Below are 14,292 nucleotides of genomic sequence, written 5' to 3' on the forward strand. Positions count from 1 at the left end.
TCAGTCTGCTCTGTAAGCTATTTTCAAAAGTAGGGAAAATGGAAATTACACACTAAATAATGGAGAGCTAGAATTGCCTGACTTTTGCTTTGATGGTGGTTGGCAGCCAAGGGTGGTGATATTTTTATCTTAAAACCAGAAACCCCACATACATATTTTCATAAGGCTCTGGAACTAACTACTTACAGTTTCATTTTAATGTTAGGACTGTTCCATTTTAAAAGTTACATTTGGAAAGGGGAAGGGGGAAAAATAGTTTTTAATCTTAATAAAATTTATGTTTTATAGAAAATTGATTTTGTGGCTTAAAGGTAACCCTTATCATATAAATAAAGTATTTCATTCACAGTTTATTTGAAAAGAATACACACTTTTGCTACACAATAGAGATGCCCTAAGGTCACCAGATTCATTTATAATGTATGCTGTGTGTTGCAGTATTCTAAAATGGGGAATTAATTGATGATGTATAACAAATACTTTCCTTCCATAGACCGAATGCATCCATCATTTTAAGAATCAATCTATTCTTTTCCCATCCAGAAAGACAGAGACCCTCCTTCAAATTGTTCTCAAATGTAGCCGTGTAAATTGATAAGTAAAAGACCCATCATTATATTAATCAAACTATGATTTTCGTTCAATTTATTATTTTAAAAAGTTTAATACCAGAAACAAATATGCTAAATCAAGCTTTGAGAAGTGATTGCTGTAATCTGGCTGCTTAATGGAACACATTAATGCCACTAGAACTGGCTAACGGAATTATTTAAAAAAATTATTTGCATTACAAATTAAATAAAATGTAAATAGGAAAAATTTTCCCTCTCCATGTATTTATCTTGTTGCAAAAATAATTCTGGCATAAAAGCCTCCTTTGCTATCTAGTCTGACTTTTAATCATCATACAAAATGGATGTAAATGGCACACAAGCTGCATTATGAACAAAGACAGGATTACTTTATGCTGGATGACATAACGTCTGCTCTCAATTTTACCTTCGACTGAGAAGAAAACTATGCAGACAGTAACAATGTATAGAAAAGGAAACAGTTTCACAGTATAGCATTAACAGAATTTCTGAAACTCTTGAAATTTCACATACATACTGTATATTTAAGGAAAGTATGATTAATCAGTATTGCACTCAAAAATACACAAATAAGAGGTCTTATAAACATGAATTAACACTATATACTAAAGTTTGAAAGTCCTTTCCAACCCACCCAAACATACTTGTGAAGTAAAATACATGTACACACTTATTCATAGGATAATTGTTATATTTACATTTAAAATGTAAATAATTTTATTCAGATAAAAATTGATTCCCTTACTAACATGATATACTGTCCCATATAATAAATCCTGTCTTGAAAACCATTCAGCTGATACTGTAACACACTAATGAACAAACATCTATGGATGTCACACACAAATGTCACTCTACAAATTCTTAACTGGGCATATGAATGCTATTGCTATTAGAAGTTAAACATTTGAAAAACTTTATTTTTTTTAAAATAGCAATGCTTGTTCAGGGCATTTCTTCAGGATTAATGATGTGCTGGGGTTAATGGGCTGATTATCTTGAGCTATCAACTCCTCTCAGCCACTCATTAATCAACAGGAAATGCTCAGCTGGTTGGTAGTTACTGCTAAATTAGTGGCTGCATACTAGATATTGAGAAAATACTCCGATATCCTACTGATGCACATTTGCTAAATATTGACTAGCATATTAAAGAACAATGATTGGTCATAAAATATACTGTTAGATGTTTCATACAAAACATAGTATATTATATATATATATATATATATCATAAATTGAAGTCTGTACACTGTTTAATGAACTGAGGCACACATCACCAAACAATACACAATACAACTCCTATTTTATGAGCTAATTGGAGACTGAGTTCATTAAATGAAAAGTTTACAAAATTTCACATCTCAAAATTAGTCAGTACTGTGCATAAGTTAACTTATGGATCATTCAATGATAATGCACATAAAGGGTAACAAAATGTACAGTGTTTCTTGGCTATCACGAAAGAGAACACTGAAGAACACAGATGCTCACACACTACCTTTTCAAAGCAGGACTCATCTGATACCAAGGTGCCTTCCCCCAAGTGTGGGAAGGTAAATAAACCCATACAAAGTGTGGGTGACCTCTGCTTATTGCCCAAGAACATATATGTGAACGTAGATGAGGGATATGGGTTTTTTTTCATGTTGGGTAAAAATAGTTCATGTAACTGGCGGTTCATAAAAATCAGTGTGTGCAGAACTGGGGAGCTCTACTGTACTGTGATATACAACATACAACTTGCCTGCTTCATTGGGATGTTGTGAGGGTTCAATTCTTAAGAAGAGAAGGGACTATTAGATCACCTGGTGCAATCTCCTATATATCACAGGACATAAAATTCCACCCAGTTTCCATTTGTTTAGAGCCCTATAAATTGTGTTTGGCTAAAACATACCTTTCAGAAAGGCATGAAGTCTTGACTTAAAAACTTCAAGACATGGCAAACCCACCACTTCCCTTGGAAGTTTGTTTCAGCGGTTAATCACCCCCTCTCAAAAATCTGTGCCCAATTTTTAATCTGAATTTGTCTGGCTTCAGCCTCTCTGTGCTAGATTTAAAACCCAACACCAAATTTAGTACGCAGTATTTTCTCCACAGGAAGATACTTATACACGGTGATCAAGTCACCTCTCAATCTTCTTGTTGATAAAGTAAACAGACTGAATTCTGTAAGTCTCGCACTAAGGCATTTTTCTAGCCCTTGAATAAATTTTGTGGCTGTTCTGGAGATTTTTCAACATACTTTTTAAAATGAGGACATCACAACTGTCACAGTAGTCCAGTATCAGTCTAATAAATGCTGTATACACAGAGGGAAAAAATCACCTCACTATTCCCGTTTATACATCCAAGAAAATCACTAGCTGTTTTTGCAGCAGCATCGCACTGGTGCTTATGTTGAGTTGCTTGTCCCCTGTGACTCCCCAAGACCCTTTTCAGCGTCAGTGTTTTCCAGAATCCAACACCCCATTCTATAGACAGGGTCTGCATTCCTTCTTTCTAGATGTATAACTTTGCATTTGGCGGTATCAAAACACATTTTGTTTGAATTGGCCCAGCTGACCAAGGGGTCCAGATTACTCTGTATGACTGCCCTATCTGTCATTATTATTTTACACTCTGCCAATCTTTATGTAATCTGCAAATTTTATCAGCAGCGATATTATATTTACTTCCAGATCACTGATAAAAATGTTGAAAAGTGTTGGGACTAGTACCAATCTCAACAGAACCCAACTAGAAACTCTCCCATTCAATAATGGTCTCTGTCCATAGGATTGAGATCACTTGACAGTGCATTTAGCAGGGACAACCCTAGTTGAAGACCTGAAACCAGACTGGAAGGGGTCTAGAATGTTGGTAGTAGTGACAAGTTCCTAGAGTTTGCTAGCCACCAACTTAAATGAATTTACCGCAGGAGGGAGAAAGATTAGTGACTGAGGAGTAGCTGACGTGCTTGATGGAATTAAATGATTCTTTCTTGACCATGAGACAGATTGATGCATGTTATAGAGATGATGGAAAAAATGGTTACTTACTTTCTCGTAACTGTTGTTCTTCGAGATGTGTTGTTCACGTCCATTCCAAATTCGGTGTGCACCCTGAAAGGTGCCAGGCATGGAGGGCTGATCAGTTATGCCCTCGAGCTCATCATTTGCACTGTGTTCGCTTAGGTCTGGGCTCAGTGGGGCTTGTGCTGCTGGGACTGCCAGTGCCGTTACAGTGGCCTTCCCGCTCTTATCCGGGCCTTGGGAGGCACCGGCCTCCTGTGCGGGGAACGACCGTGCCTTCCTTTCGGCTGTGTGGGGGGCCGCACCGGGGAGGACGAGCGGTGCCGGGGCCTAGTCTGGCGCTCTGGGGCCGACAGTTTACAGTGCTTAGCCGGTGTCGGGTCTCTTGATGGCTGCGGGGCACTACGCACCGAGGAAGCCTGAGCTGGCGTCGGGCACTCCAGGCCCGATAGCTATAATGCGGCTTCCATCAACAGCTACTTTAAACGAGTCTCTTTCTTTCCTTGTTCTTGGCTTAAATGTTTTGCAAAATGCTACACCGCTCAGTTTGATGTCTGTCTCCCAGGCAACGTAGACGTGAGTCGTGGGGGTCACTAACTGGCATAGGTTTGTGGCACATGGCGCAAGCCTTGAAGCCGTGGGCCTGCGGCGAGTGCTGGAAGCCTTCAAGCAGCTAATCACTTAAGTGTCCACAATAAAGGTATGTTAACTAACTGATAACAGCTAAGGGACTGCTCTTCTACGAGAGAGAGAGAGAGAGAGAGAGGGAGAGAGAGGTTGTTCCAACGCCGCCATGGACGGTAAGAAGGAACTGGAGGGGGTCAGGCTGGCAGGGGTATATATGCACAGCGCAGTGGCGCCACTCGGGGGGGTCCCGCTGGCCCGACGGGAGCCGCTAAGGGAAAAAGTTTCTAATGCTCGTGCACGCAGCGCGCGCACACCTAATGTGGAATGGACGTGAACAAGCACTCGAAGAAGAAATAAACCTTCCTTGAGGGAACAGCTGTCAATAGTGGCTCTAAGTATTCTCCTCTGGCTTTTACTAGCAATGAAAATCACAAGTCCATGTCACATGCTTCCTTCTGTGCTTCCAGTACCTCTGTTAGAAACACTGGCTTACAGTCTGTTTGGAAAGGTGAAGTGTTTTTCACCTTTTATCTCGAGCTCGTTTGATAGAGCTGGAGAGATTGTCTCTGATACACTTGATTCTTTTAGCATTCTCATAGCATGTAGCATTTAAGTCTGGAACTCTACAGTGCCCTCGACTGGTTAGATGGCTCACTAACTGAATCAGTACTGCAGGCTGATATTTTGCCGAAGTCCTGGTAGAAAAGGAACATGATTCTTTACTCTCCTGTTCCACAATGGCATGGATATCATGCAAACCCTTTATGACGCAACTGAATGGACTCAGATTTAGTTCTTCATTATACCACCCTCTTCTCCTTTGTGTAAATTTGTGTTGTATTGAATAACTAGCTGGGTGAGCTGCATCAATAAAGTTCTACAAATTCACAAATCTAAACAAAATATTTTAATCTAACAATACCAAAAAAGTCACCATAAACCAGCTATAAGTGCCCCAATAATTAAATTCACATCTACAAAAAGATATCACCCAACTGCACAATACATAAAAATTAACAAACCACCAATAACATAGCAGCAAGACATACTTCCTCTCCACTTTGCCCAAACACACTATACTCACAAACCTCCCCAGAAGCCCTAACAAACAAGAATTTACACACGTCCATATACTTGGTGCATAAAGGTAAATTCCTCCTCTCCTAAACAGTAAAGGAAATTTCCAGTAGGACTAGAGGAAAGTACATGTGACAACAACTGGACTGAAACAAGAGATAAAAATAAATATTTGGAGTTGTTAGTTTCAAAATTTGTTTAATTTTATAAAATTGTGAGAAGACATACCTATCATGCTGCATCCTATCTAAGCCTGTATTGCACATCCATCACCATAGTATATCCCAGGCATGGGCAAACTGTAGCTCGTGAGCCACGTGGCTCTTTTACTATGAAAGTGTGGCTCCCAGAATCCCCCATGCATCTCCTATTGTCTGGCTACAAGACTGGGCAGGGGGGGAGCTTGGGGCTTCTGCCCTGCAACGGGGTAGTAAGACTAGGGGCTTTAGCCCAGTGTGGGGAGAGAGGGGAAGAAGCTCCATATCCTGGCAGGCACTGCCCCGTGGGACAGGTTGTGTGTGTCTTGTGGCTCTTGAACTTCTGAAGATTATTGTATGCGGCTTGGAGGGTCAGTAAGTTTGGCCACTCCTGGTATATCCCATGAATGTGAAGACCGCCGAGATGACCTACATTCTAAGTCGCCTCCTTAGAAGATGGGAGGCAGTCTGGAGTTTAATTTTGAAAGCTGCAAGTTTAAAACCAGTTGGGGTAAGGATTCACTGAGCAAGTCACCTTTGAGGGTCTCTCTATTTGGTGCAAATGTTGAGTACCTCTGCAGGTTTGTTGCCTTTAGTTGCTAGGAGAAAAAAGTCTAGAAAATAACTGGAAATTATATTGTTTTCTCTTTCATTTTATCAAGAGCCCATTTGAAGTTCTAGGCACTTCAGTATATTACTTTGACATTTTAAAATATTTTTCTATATTACAGAAGATATTTCTGTTATCTTTTAGGTTGCATCTTCACTAGCTGCCTTCTTCACATTTCCCATTATTCCACTTTCACAGGCGAAATTACACCATTAGCAGTACTAATGTAGACTAGCTGACAGCAATTTAACTACCATGTTATCTAACCCTGCCCAGAACAGGTCTAGATGACACGGTGGTTAAATCATTAGTGGCTTGCCTACATTAGTGTTCCCACAAGTGGAGTTGTAATATATTAGCGCAATGATGGGAAGGTCTGAAGAAATTTGCTAGTGAAGGGGAACCATTAGTGTTAACGAGTATATTTTGTCTTATGAAAGAAGATATATTGCTGTTTTAAATCTTTATTTTTTAATTATTCTTATGATACAAGTTACGTTTTCCTGTGAAATCAAACAAGTGAAATGTGCATAATAATTTTGGTTAAATCTTAGCCTGCTCTATTATTTAACTAACAAATTGCTTAACATGCTATGCTGCCTAGTCAAGAGACATTACTGAGTATCCCAAACAGTGAATGTTTTTCATACTGAAGAAAAAAGGAGGAGAAGATCTAAGAAACTGCTTTCCCCCTGAAGGGAAAAAAAAAATTCATTGGTAGCAAGAAGACTGGGAGATTCTAACAGATCATGGGTGTTTTATATCTAGATTTTAATATCAGATTTCTTTTTATATATAGATAGTAGTATAACTTCCATATCTTGACATCATGACTTGGTATCCCTAGACTTTCATGGTTACTGCTGAAGCACGCTAGAGGGATAAAATCCCTTTGAATGTTTAATGTGTTCCTCTTTTGAACCACAAAGAGCATTAATCCTCCTCCTCTCATCTACCAACAGCTGCATTGTTTTTCCGACTTGCTAGGGTGTAACAGGATAGCACCGCACGACTGAGCGAACATAAACATTGCTAGTTGTTTTTTTGGCAATATAAACTTTATAGCAGCTGATCTCCATCCAACAAATAGGAAAAATATTTACGCATCTGATGCCTGTGAGATGTAGCAATCCCATACTCTGTCAACATTTATACTGAGAGTTAAATTTAAGAAATAATTAGCATAATACATTTCTGAGCCTTTCCAAAATTTGATAGCACCCAGTTCAGCAAGCCATCTTGTACGTGTTTTCCTAGAAATTGTTTGTGTGAGAGAGAGAGAGAGAGAGAGAAAAAATTTTTTAAATGAGAAACCGATAGCCATGGTTAGATTCAGACACAGTTCAGGAATGCATTGTTCAACATTCCCTATGCCACTCGGCCAATGCATCTCAATCCTGGCCTTGCTTCACTCATCCAACTACTTCATACAGTTCCACACAAGACTCCTATTTCAACAAATATCAGACAACATTCGTAGGGGAAACAGTCAGGCTGACTACCTGTAAAAATCTACAAAAAATTTGAAATGTCAGAATAAATATTTTTCAGATTCATCCTGATACCCTAAAGTCAGGTCTGTTTTTGAAAGCAGAATTGAAGGATGCAACTGACTGACGAACTGATGCAACATACTGTCTCTAAGTAATCCCTTATCAAAAACTGAAAGGCCAAAAGCCATACATGATAATGTTTCAGTTATAATGCTGTACTTTCACTGATACTTTAACAACCATCTTGACACCTTAACTGGGTCTCCAGGGACCTCTACAGAAGTTTTTTCAACTGTAAAAATTGTAACCAGGTCTCCATATACTATTCATGTGAATAGAGAATTAGTATTTTTGAAAAAAGACGACATGATGATGAGCTATTCTGAGTGGTGAGAAGACAATTTCCAAGCCATTTGAAAAACTCTTCTTTTAAAAACAAGTGTCATCATTCTGAGATAACACTACAAATATTAAAGCCTTTGACACAGGCCATTACTTCCAACTGAAGTAATGCCTCCTGGTTCTGAGACCCTTTGCAAACATATCTATATCATTTATTTGATGTAAGCATTCTATATAATTTCTGTAAAAAAAAATAAAAATTTTAGTATGCATTTAATTTCCAGCCGAGTCTTTAAGAGTATGCAGTATTCAAAGCTCCCAAAATATAGCCACAATTTTCCCCATCAAATTGATAAATGAACAGATGTAATGTAAAAAAAGTAACCGGGTGACAAAACAGAATGATTCCTCTTTATACTAAAAATCAAAAGGAAAAAACCTTTTCTGCAGTATTTTGGTCAATGAGACTGATCGATGTAGGTAATGAAAATGTGAGTACTGAGTGCTCCAGAAATTGTACCACGTAGGGTTTTCTAAGGTACATATCACCATGATATCAACATCACTGTACAGGGAGGCATACTAGGATTTTCCCCAAATTCCACCAGAGTCCAGGCAACCTTGACAGGTCATGTACCAGTTCACTTGTCCAATATGCCTTGCACACACTGGCAAAGTAAGATTTGCAGGATGAGTCCAATGGGAAGACTGATTCCCTCTGACTGCATCCTTTAGAACTCTACAGGAGAGTCTTCTGCCCCTCTAGAGATAGAGCTCCCTTGGTGCTTGCTCTCCAATGCCATTTGTCATCCATGATTTTTTACTCTCAAAATATAAGTAGGCAAGTGGATATGTTGAGAGCTGACCTTAGGAAAGCAGAGAGGAAATAAACCATCAAGTTCTCCCTACCTGAGCTGGAGAAGTTTCAAACTAAACAACCACTGAGCTGACTATATACCAGAATTACTTTACGCTAACTTGGAGAAAGGAATGCATGGGAAACAGCAGGTTTGACAGTTTTAAAAGAACTCTATAAAGTTGTAAATTGTATGCACTGATTGATTATGTCTGACATAATGTCTTCTAAATTCCATTCTGTTAGTTTACCATCTTCTTTCCATTAGAGGAAACAGCGTTTAGTACTGGAAACATGCTCAGCCCTCTACAATACAGAAAAATAAAAACTGTTCCTGCCCCCAAAAGCTTAGACTGAAAGAATGGGAAACCCAGAGGTGGAATAATTTAGAGTAACCCACCACGTCTCACATCTCTTGTCTCCTAATAATTAAAATAAACCAAGTGAGGTTTTTGGAAAGATCTGAATGAGAAAAGAGTGGTGGATTTGTGAATTGGGAGGACTTTACACACAAAGGACCAGAATGGAAAAAACAGAGATGGGAGCGGAAAAATAGAATGAATAGGGTACTGAGTCTGGCATCAGCAGATTTTGATAATTATAGACAATGGACCTGATTCTTGGTTACACCAAGGCCCCTTACATGCTTTGGCAGCGTAAAGGGGCCTTAAAGTATGTAGATCATGAGTATATCATCATCTTTAAGGCCCTTTTACATTGTGGTGTAAAGTGGGCATTGTGTAAATGAGACTCAGTCCCATCATACTGTAACAATAACAATCAAAATATTCTATTGAGGGAAAAATCATTCTACTTTTTAAACCATTCTTCATATAGAAATGGACTTTTGTGAACAGTGCTCTCAGCCCAAGGAAAAAGGGGAAGGAAAGAAAGAAGAAGAAAAAGTGCTTCACATGGCTTAACAGTGACCCAACAAGCAGTTATGGAGCAGCTTGGAAGGTCTCCAAAAGCAAAGGCAGCCTCCTTTCCAGTCCTTCCTGGCCAGATGGGAGATGTACATACTGCTGGGTCTCAAGCAGTGCTCAGCTTGGTAATAAATGTGATGTATGTGTCCATTTTTCTTTTAAAAATAAAACTGTTATAAAATAACAACCTCAGTCGGCACTGATGAAAAGGGTGTACCTGGTTATAGTCACATATATCACCCCCAAAAAGAAACAGCCTCAAAACAAACACATGAAAAATAACGTATTAAGAAAATGGAAGGATTCTCAGGATCTGACTGAAGTGGCTTATAAATGTTTATACTCAAATATTACTTAAATTGTAAAGTCACTATTTTAAAACATTCCATAATTTATTAGGATTTAATATATTGTTTTCCCAACTACTAGACACATTTCATGCTACAAACATATGAACAAAGACACGTTGCCTGACACATATAAAATTAAAAGACTGGAAAAAACAAAGTGCACAATAAGGAATAATCCTTCTCTTGTAGGAAGATGTGCTGGATCACCTAATAAGTCTTTCCTCTGAATATACCTTAAAAAAAACATACTCCCTATAATAGATGCACTAATGCAAATATGATTTTTTAAAATAGAAAGTCAGCATTTCAAAAACCTCTACTAACATAATTTGATACCCTCAATTCCTATTTTATTTAAAACAAAACAAGGTATTATAGGGTACCGTGTGGCTACTCTCAAGCATCAGGCTAAGATCCATTCCTTCAATAGTGCTGACTCTCTGAATTGGACTTCCAGAATATTCCTACTCTGAAACCTGTCATTATGCAAGGCACTGCATTTAGCCGTATGGAGTGGAAATCTATCCACTGCATGAAAAAACTTGTACAGATACAGACAGACATCATCTTCCTTTCCAAATGCAAACAGATGGACATCGTACCAAAAGGACTGAAGGTAAAAAATCCATTACAATCTACATACCACACAGACTATGCTGACAGCTTGTGCCACACGCTCTCAAAGAAACTGCGGAATCACCTGATCAACATCCTCTACAGCAAACAGGGAAAGATTAAGAATGAGCTCTCAAACATGGATACTCTCATAAAAAACCAACCTTCCACACAAGCTTCCTCGTGGCTGGATTTTATTAAAACTAGACAAGCCATTTACAACGCATACTTTGCTTCTCTACAAAAGAAAAAGGACACTAAACTTTCTAAACTACTACATGCTACAAGGGGCCACAGCAATGGTTCCCTCAACCCACCTAGCAATATTGTTAACCTATCCAACTATACTCTCAGCCCAGCAGAAGCAGCTGTTCTATCTTGGGGTCCTCTCCTTCTGCCCCTCCACCCCCACGAACATGATACAATTCTGTGGTGACCTAGAATCCTATTTTCGACGTCTCCGACTCAAGGAATATTTCCAAAATACCTCTGAACAGCATACTAATCCACAGAGTTCTCCCTACCAACACTACAGAAAGAGGGATTCTAGGTGGACTCCTCCTGAAGGTCGAAACAGCAGACTGGACTTCTACATAGAGTGCTTCCGCCGACGTGCACGGGCTGAAATTGTGGAAAAGCAGCATCACTTGCCCCATAACCTCAGCCATGCGGAACGCAATGCCATCCACAGCCTCAGAAACAACTCTGACATCATAATCAAAAAGGCTGATAAAGGAGGTGCTGTTGTCATCATGAATAGGTCGGAATATGAACAAGAGGCTGCTCGGCAGCTCTCCAACACCACTTTCTACAAGCCATTACCCTCTGATCCCACTGAGAGTTACCAAAAGCAACTACAGCATTTGCTCAAGAAACTTCCTGAAAAAGCACAAGATCAAATCCGCACAGACACACCCCTGGAACCCCGACCTGGGATATTCTATCTACTACCCAAGATCCATAAACCTGGAAATCCTGGGCGCCCCATCATCTCAGGCATTGGCACCCTGACAGCAGGATTGTCTGGCTATGTAGACTCCCTCCTCAGGCCCTACGCTACCAGCACTCCCAGCTACCTTCGAGACACCACTGACTTCCTGAGGAAACTTCAATCCATCGGTGATCTTCCTGATCCTGGCCACTATGGATGTAGAAGCCCTCTACACCAACATTCCACACAAAGATGGACTACAAGCCGTCAAGAACACTATCCCCGATAATGTCACGGCTAACCTGGTAGCTGAACTTTGTGACTTTGTCCTTACCCATAACTACTTCACATTTGGGGACAATGTATACCTTCAGATCAGCGGCACTGCTATGGGTACCCGCATGGCCCTACAGTATGCCAACATTTTTATGGCTGATTTAGAACAAAGCTTCCTCAGCTCTCGTCCCCTAAAGCCCCTACTCTACTTGCGCTATATTGATGACATCTTCATCATCTGGACCCATGGAAAAGAAGCCCTTGAGGAATTCCACCATGATTTCAACAATTTCCATCCCACCACCAACCTCAGCCTGGTCCAGTCCACACAAGAGATCCACTTCCTGGACACTACAGTGCTAATAAACAATGGTCACATAAACACCACCCTATAAATGGTCACCCATAAACACCACCGGAAACCTACTGACCGCTATTCCTACCTGCATGCCTCCAGCTTTCACCCTGACCACACCACACGATCCATCGTCTACAGCCAAGCTCTGCGATACAACCGCATTTGCTCCAACCCCTCAGACAGAGACAAACACCTACAAGATCTCTGTCAAGCTTTCTTACAACTACAATACCCACCTGCAGAAGTAAAGAAACAGATTGATAGAGCCAGAAGAGTTCCCAGAAGTTACCTACTACAGGACAGGCCTAACAAAGAAAATAACAGAACGCCACTAGCCGTCACCTTCAGCCCCCAACTAAAACCCCTCCAACGCATTATTAAGGATCTACAACCTATCCTAAAGGATGACCCAACACTCTCACAAATCTTGGGAGACAGGCCAGTCCTTGCCTACAGACAGCCCCGCAACCTGAAGCAAATACTCACCAACAACCACATACCACACAACAGAACCACTAACCCAGGAACTTATCCTTGCAACAAAGCCCGTTGCCAATTGTGCCCACATATCTATTCAGGGGACACCATCACAGGGCCTAATAACATCAGCCACACTATCAGAGGCTCGTTCACCTGCACATCCACCAATGTGATATATGCCATCATGTGCCAGCAATGCCCCTCTGCCATATACGTTGGTCAAACTGGACAGTCTCTACGTAAAAGAATAAATGGACACAAATCAGATGTCAAGAATTATAACATTCATAAACCAGTCGGAGAACACTTCAATCTCTCTGGTCACGCAATCACAGACATGAAGATCGCTATCTTAAAACAAAAAAACTTCAAATCCAGACTCCAGCGAGAAACTGCTGAATTGGAATTCATTTGCAAATTGGATACTATTAATTTAGGCTTAAATAGAGACTGGGAGTGGCTAAGTCATTATGCAAGGTAGCCTGTTTCCTCTTGTTTTTTCCTACCCCCTCCCCCAGATGTTCTGGTTTAACTTGGATTTAAACTTGAAGAGTGGTCAGTTTGGATGAGCTATTACCAGCAGGAGAGTGAGTTTGTGTGTGTATGGGGGTGGGGGGGATGTGAGAAAACCTGGATTTGTGCAGGAAATAGCCCAACTTGATTGTCATGCACATTGTGTAAAGAGTTGTCACTTTGGATGGGCTATCACCAGCAGGAGAGTGAATTTGTCGGGGGGGGGGTGGAGGGTGAGAAAACCTGGATTTGTGCTGGAAATGGCCCACCTGATGATCACTTTAGATAAGCTATTACCAGCAGGACAGTGGGGTGGGAGGAGGTATTGTTTCATATTCTCTGTGTATATATAAAGCCTGCTGCAGTTTCCACGATATGCATCTGAGGAAGTGAGCTGTAGCTCACGAAAGCTTATGCTCTAATAAATTGGTTAGTCTCTAAGGTGCCACAAGTACTCCTTTTCTTCCTACTATGTTATGTTATATAAGTGCTAATTATGTGCTTGGTGCTGCAAATGGCACAAATTAAAAAAAAAGCAGTCAGTGTTCTGAGGAGCTTACAATTTTAAGAGTCCAATCCTGCAAACAGTTACCAGGCACATCTTTACTTCTGTACATAGCTCCACCAAAGTCTTGTGTTTCACCCAATTTAGTTTTAAAATATGTCAAGAGTGTCTTCCACCACTTTCTTTGGAAGACTATTCCACAGCCAAATTCCTTAGTGATCTCTCACTGTGAGGAAGGTTAGCTGATAGGCCTATGCACAGAAGTTTTCAGGATCAGGTCCTAAGAACAGACACAAATATGACTCACTAGGAAGTTCAGAGGACAGTGCAGTGTAACTTGTTGGATAAAATGTGCTGTGTTCTCTTCTAGAAGCTGCCCCTCATTCAGTGATCGAGCCTACTAAAGTTACAACATAATGGAACTTCTCCTTTAGCTCATGGGATAGAAGCCTGTGCTTTTGGTGCTGAATATCTCAGGTTCAATCTCCACTGACAACTGTTTCTGACAGCCAGAAAAATACCAGTC

The 14,292-nt window shown here is 40.3% G+C and overlaps 1 protein-coding gene and 1 long non-coding RNA gene across 3 annotated transcripts in view; both read right to left on the reverse strand.

Annotated features, from left to right (window-relative positions):
* PNPLA8 (patatin like domain 8, phospholipase A2) overlaps positions 1-14,292 on the reverse strand; it is a 74,147-nt gene that overhangs the window by 27,007 nt on the left and 32,848 nt on the right. The gene's annotated exons all lie outside the window — the stretch shown is intronic.
* LOC144930116 (uncharacterized) lies at positions 6,302-13,473 on the reverse strand. The gene is made up of 2 exons (XR_013635207.1): positions 12,902-13,473; positions 6,302-10,802 (listed from the first exon to the last, which is right to left on the reverse strand). It is a non-coding gene; the product is annotated as an uncharacterized LOC144930116 (long non-coding RNA).

This window comes from Lepidochelys kempii, chromosome 1, assembly GCF_965140285.1.
Source record: "Lepidochelys kempii isolate rLepKem1 chromosome 1, rLepKem1.hap1, whole genome shotgun sequence".
In the NCBI taxonomy this organism is placed as follows: Eukaryota; Metazoa; Chordata; order Testudines; family Cheloniidae; genus Lepidochelys; species Lepidochelys kempii.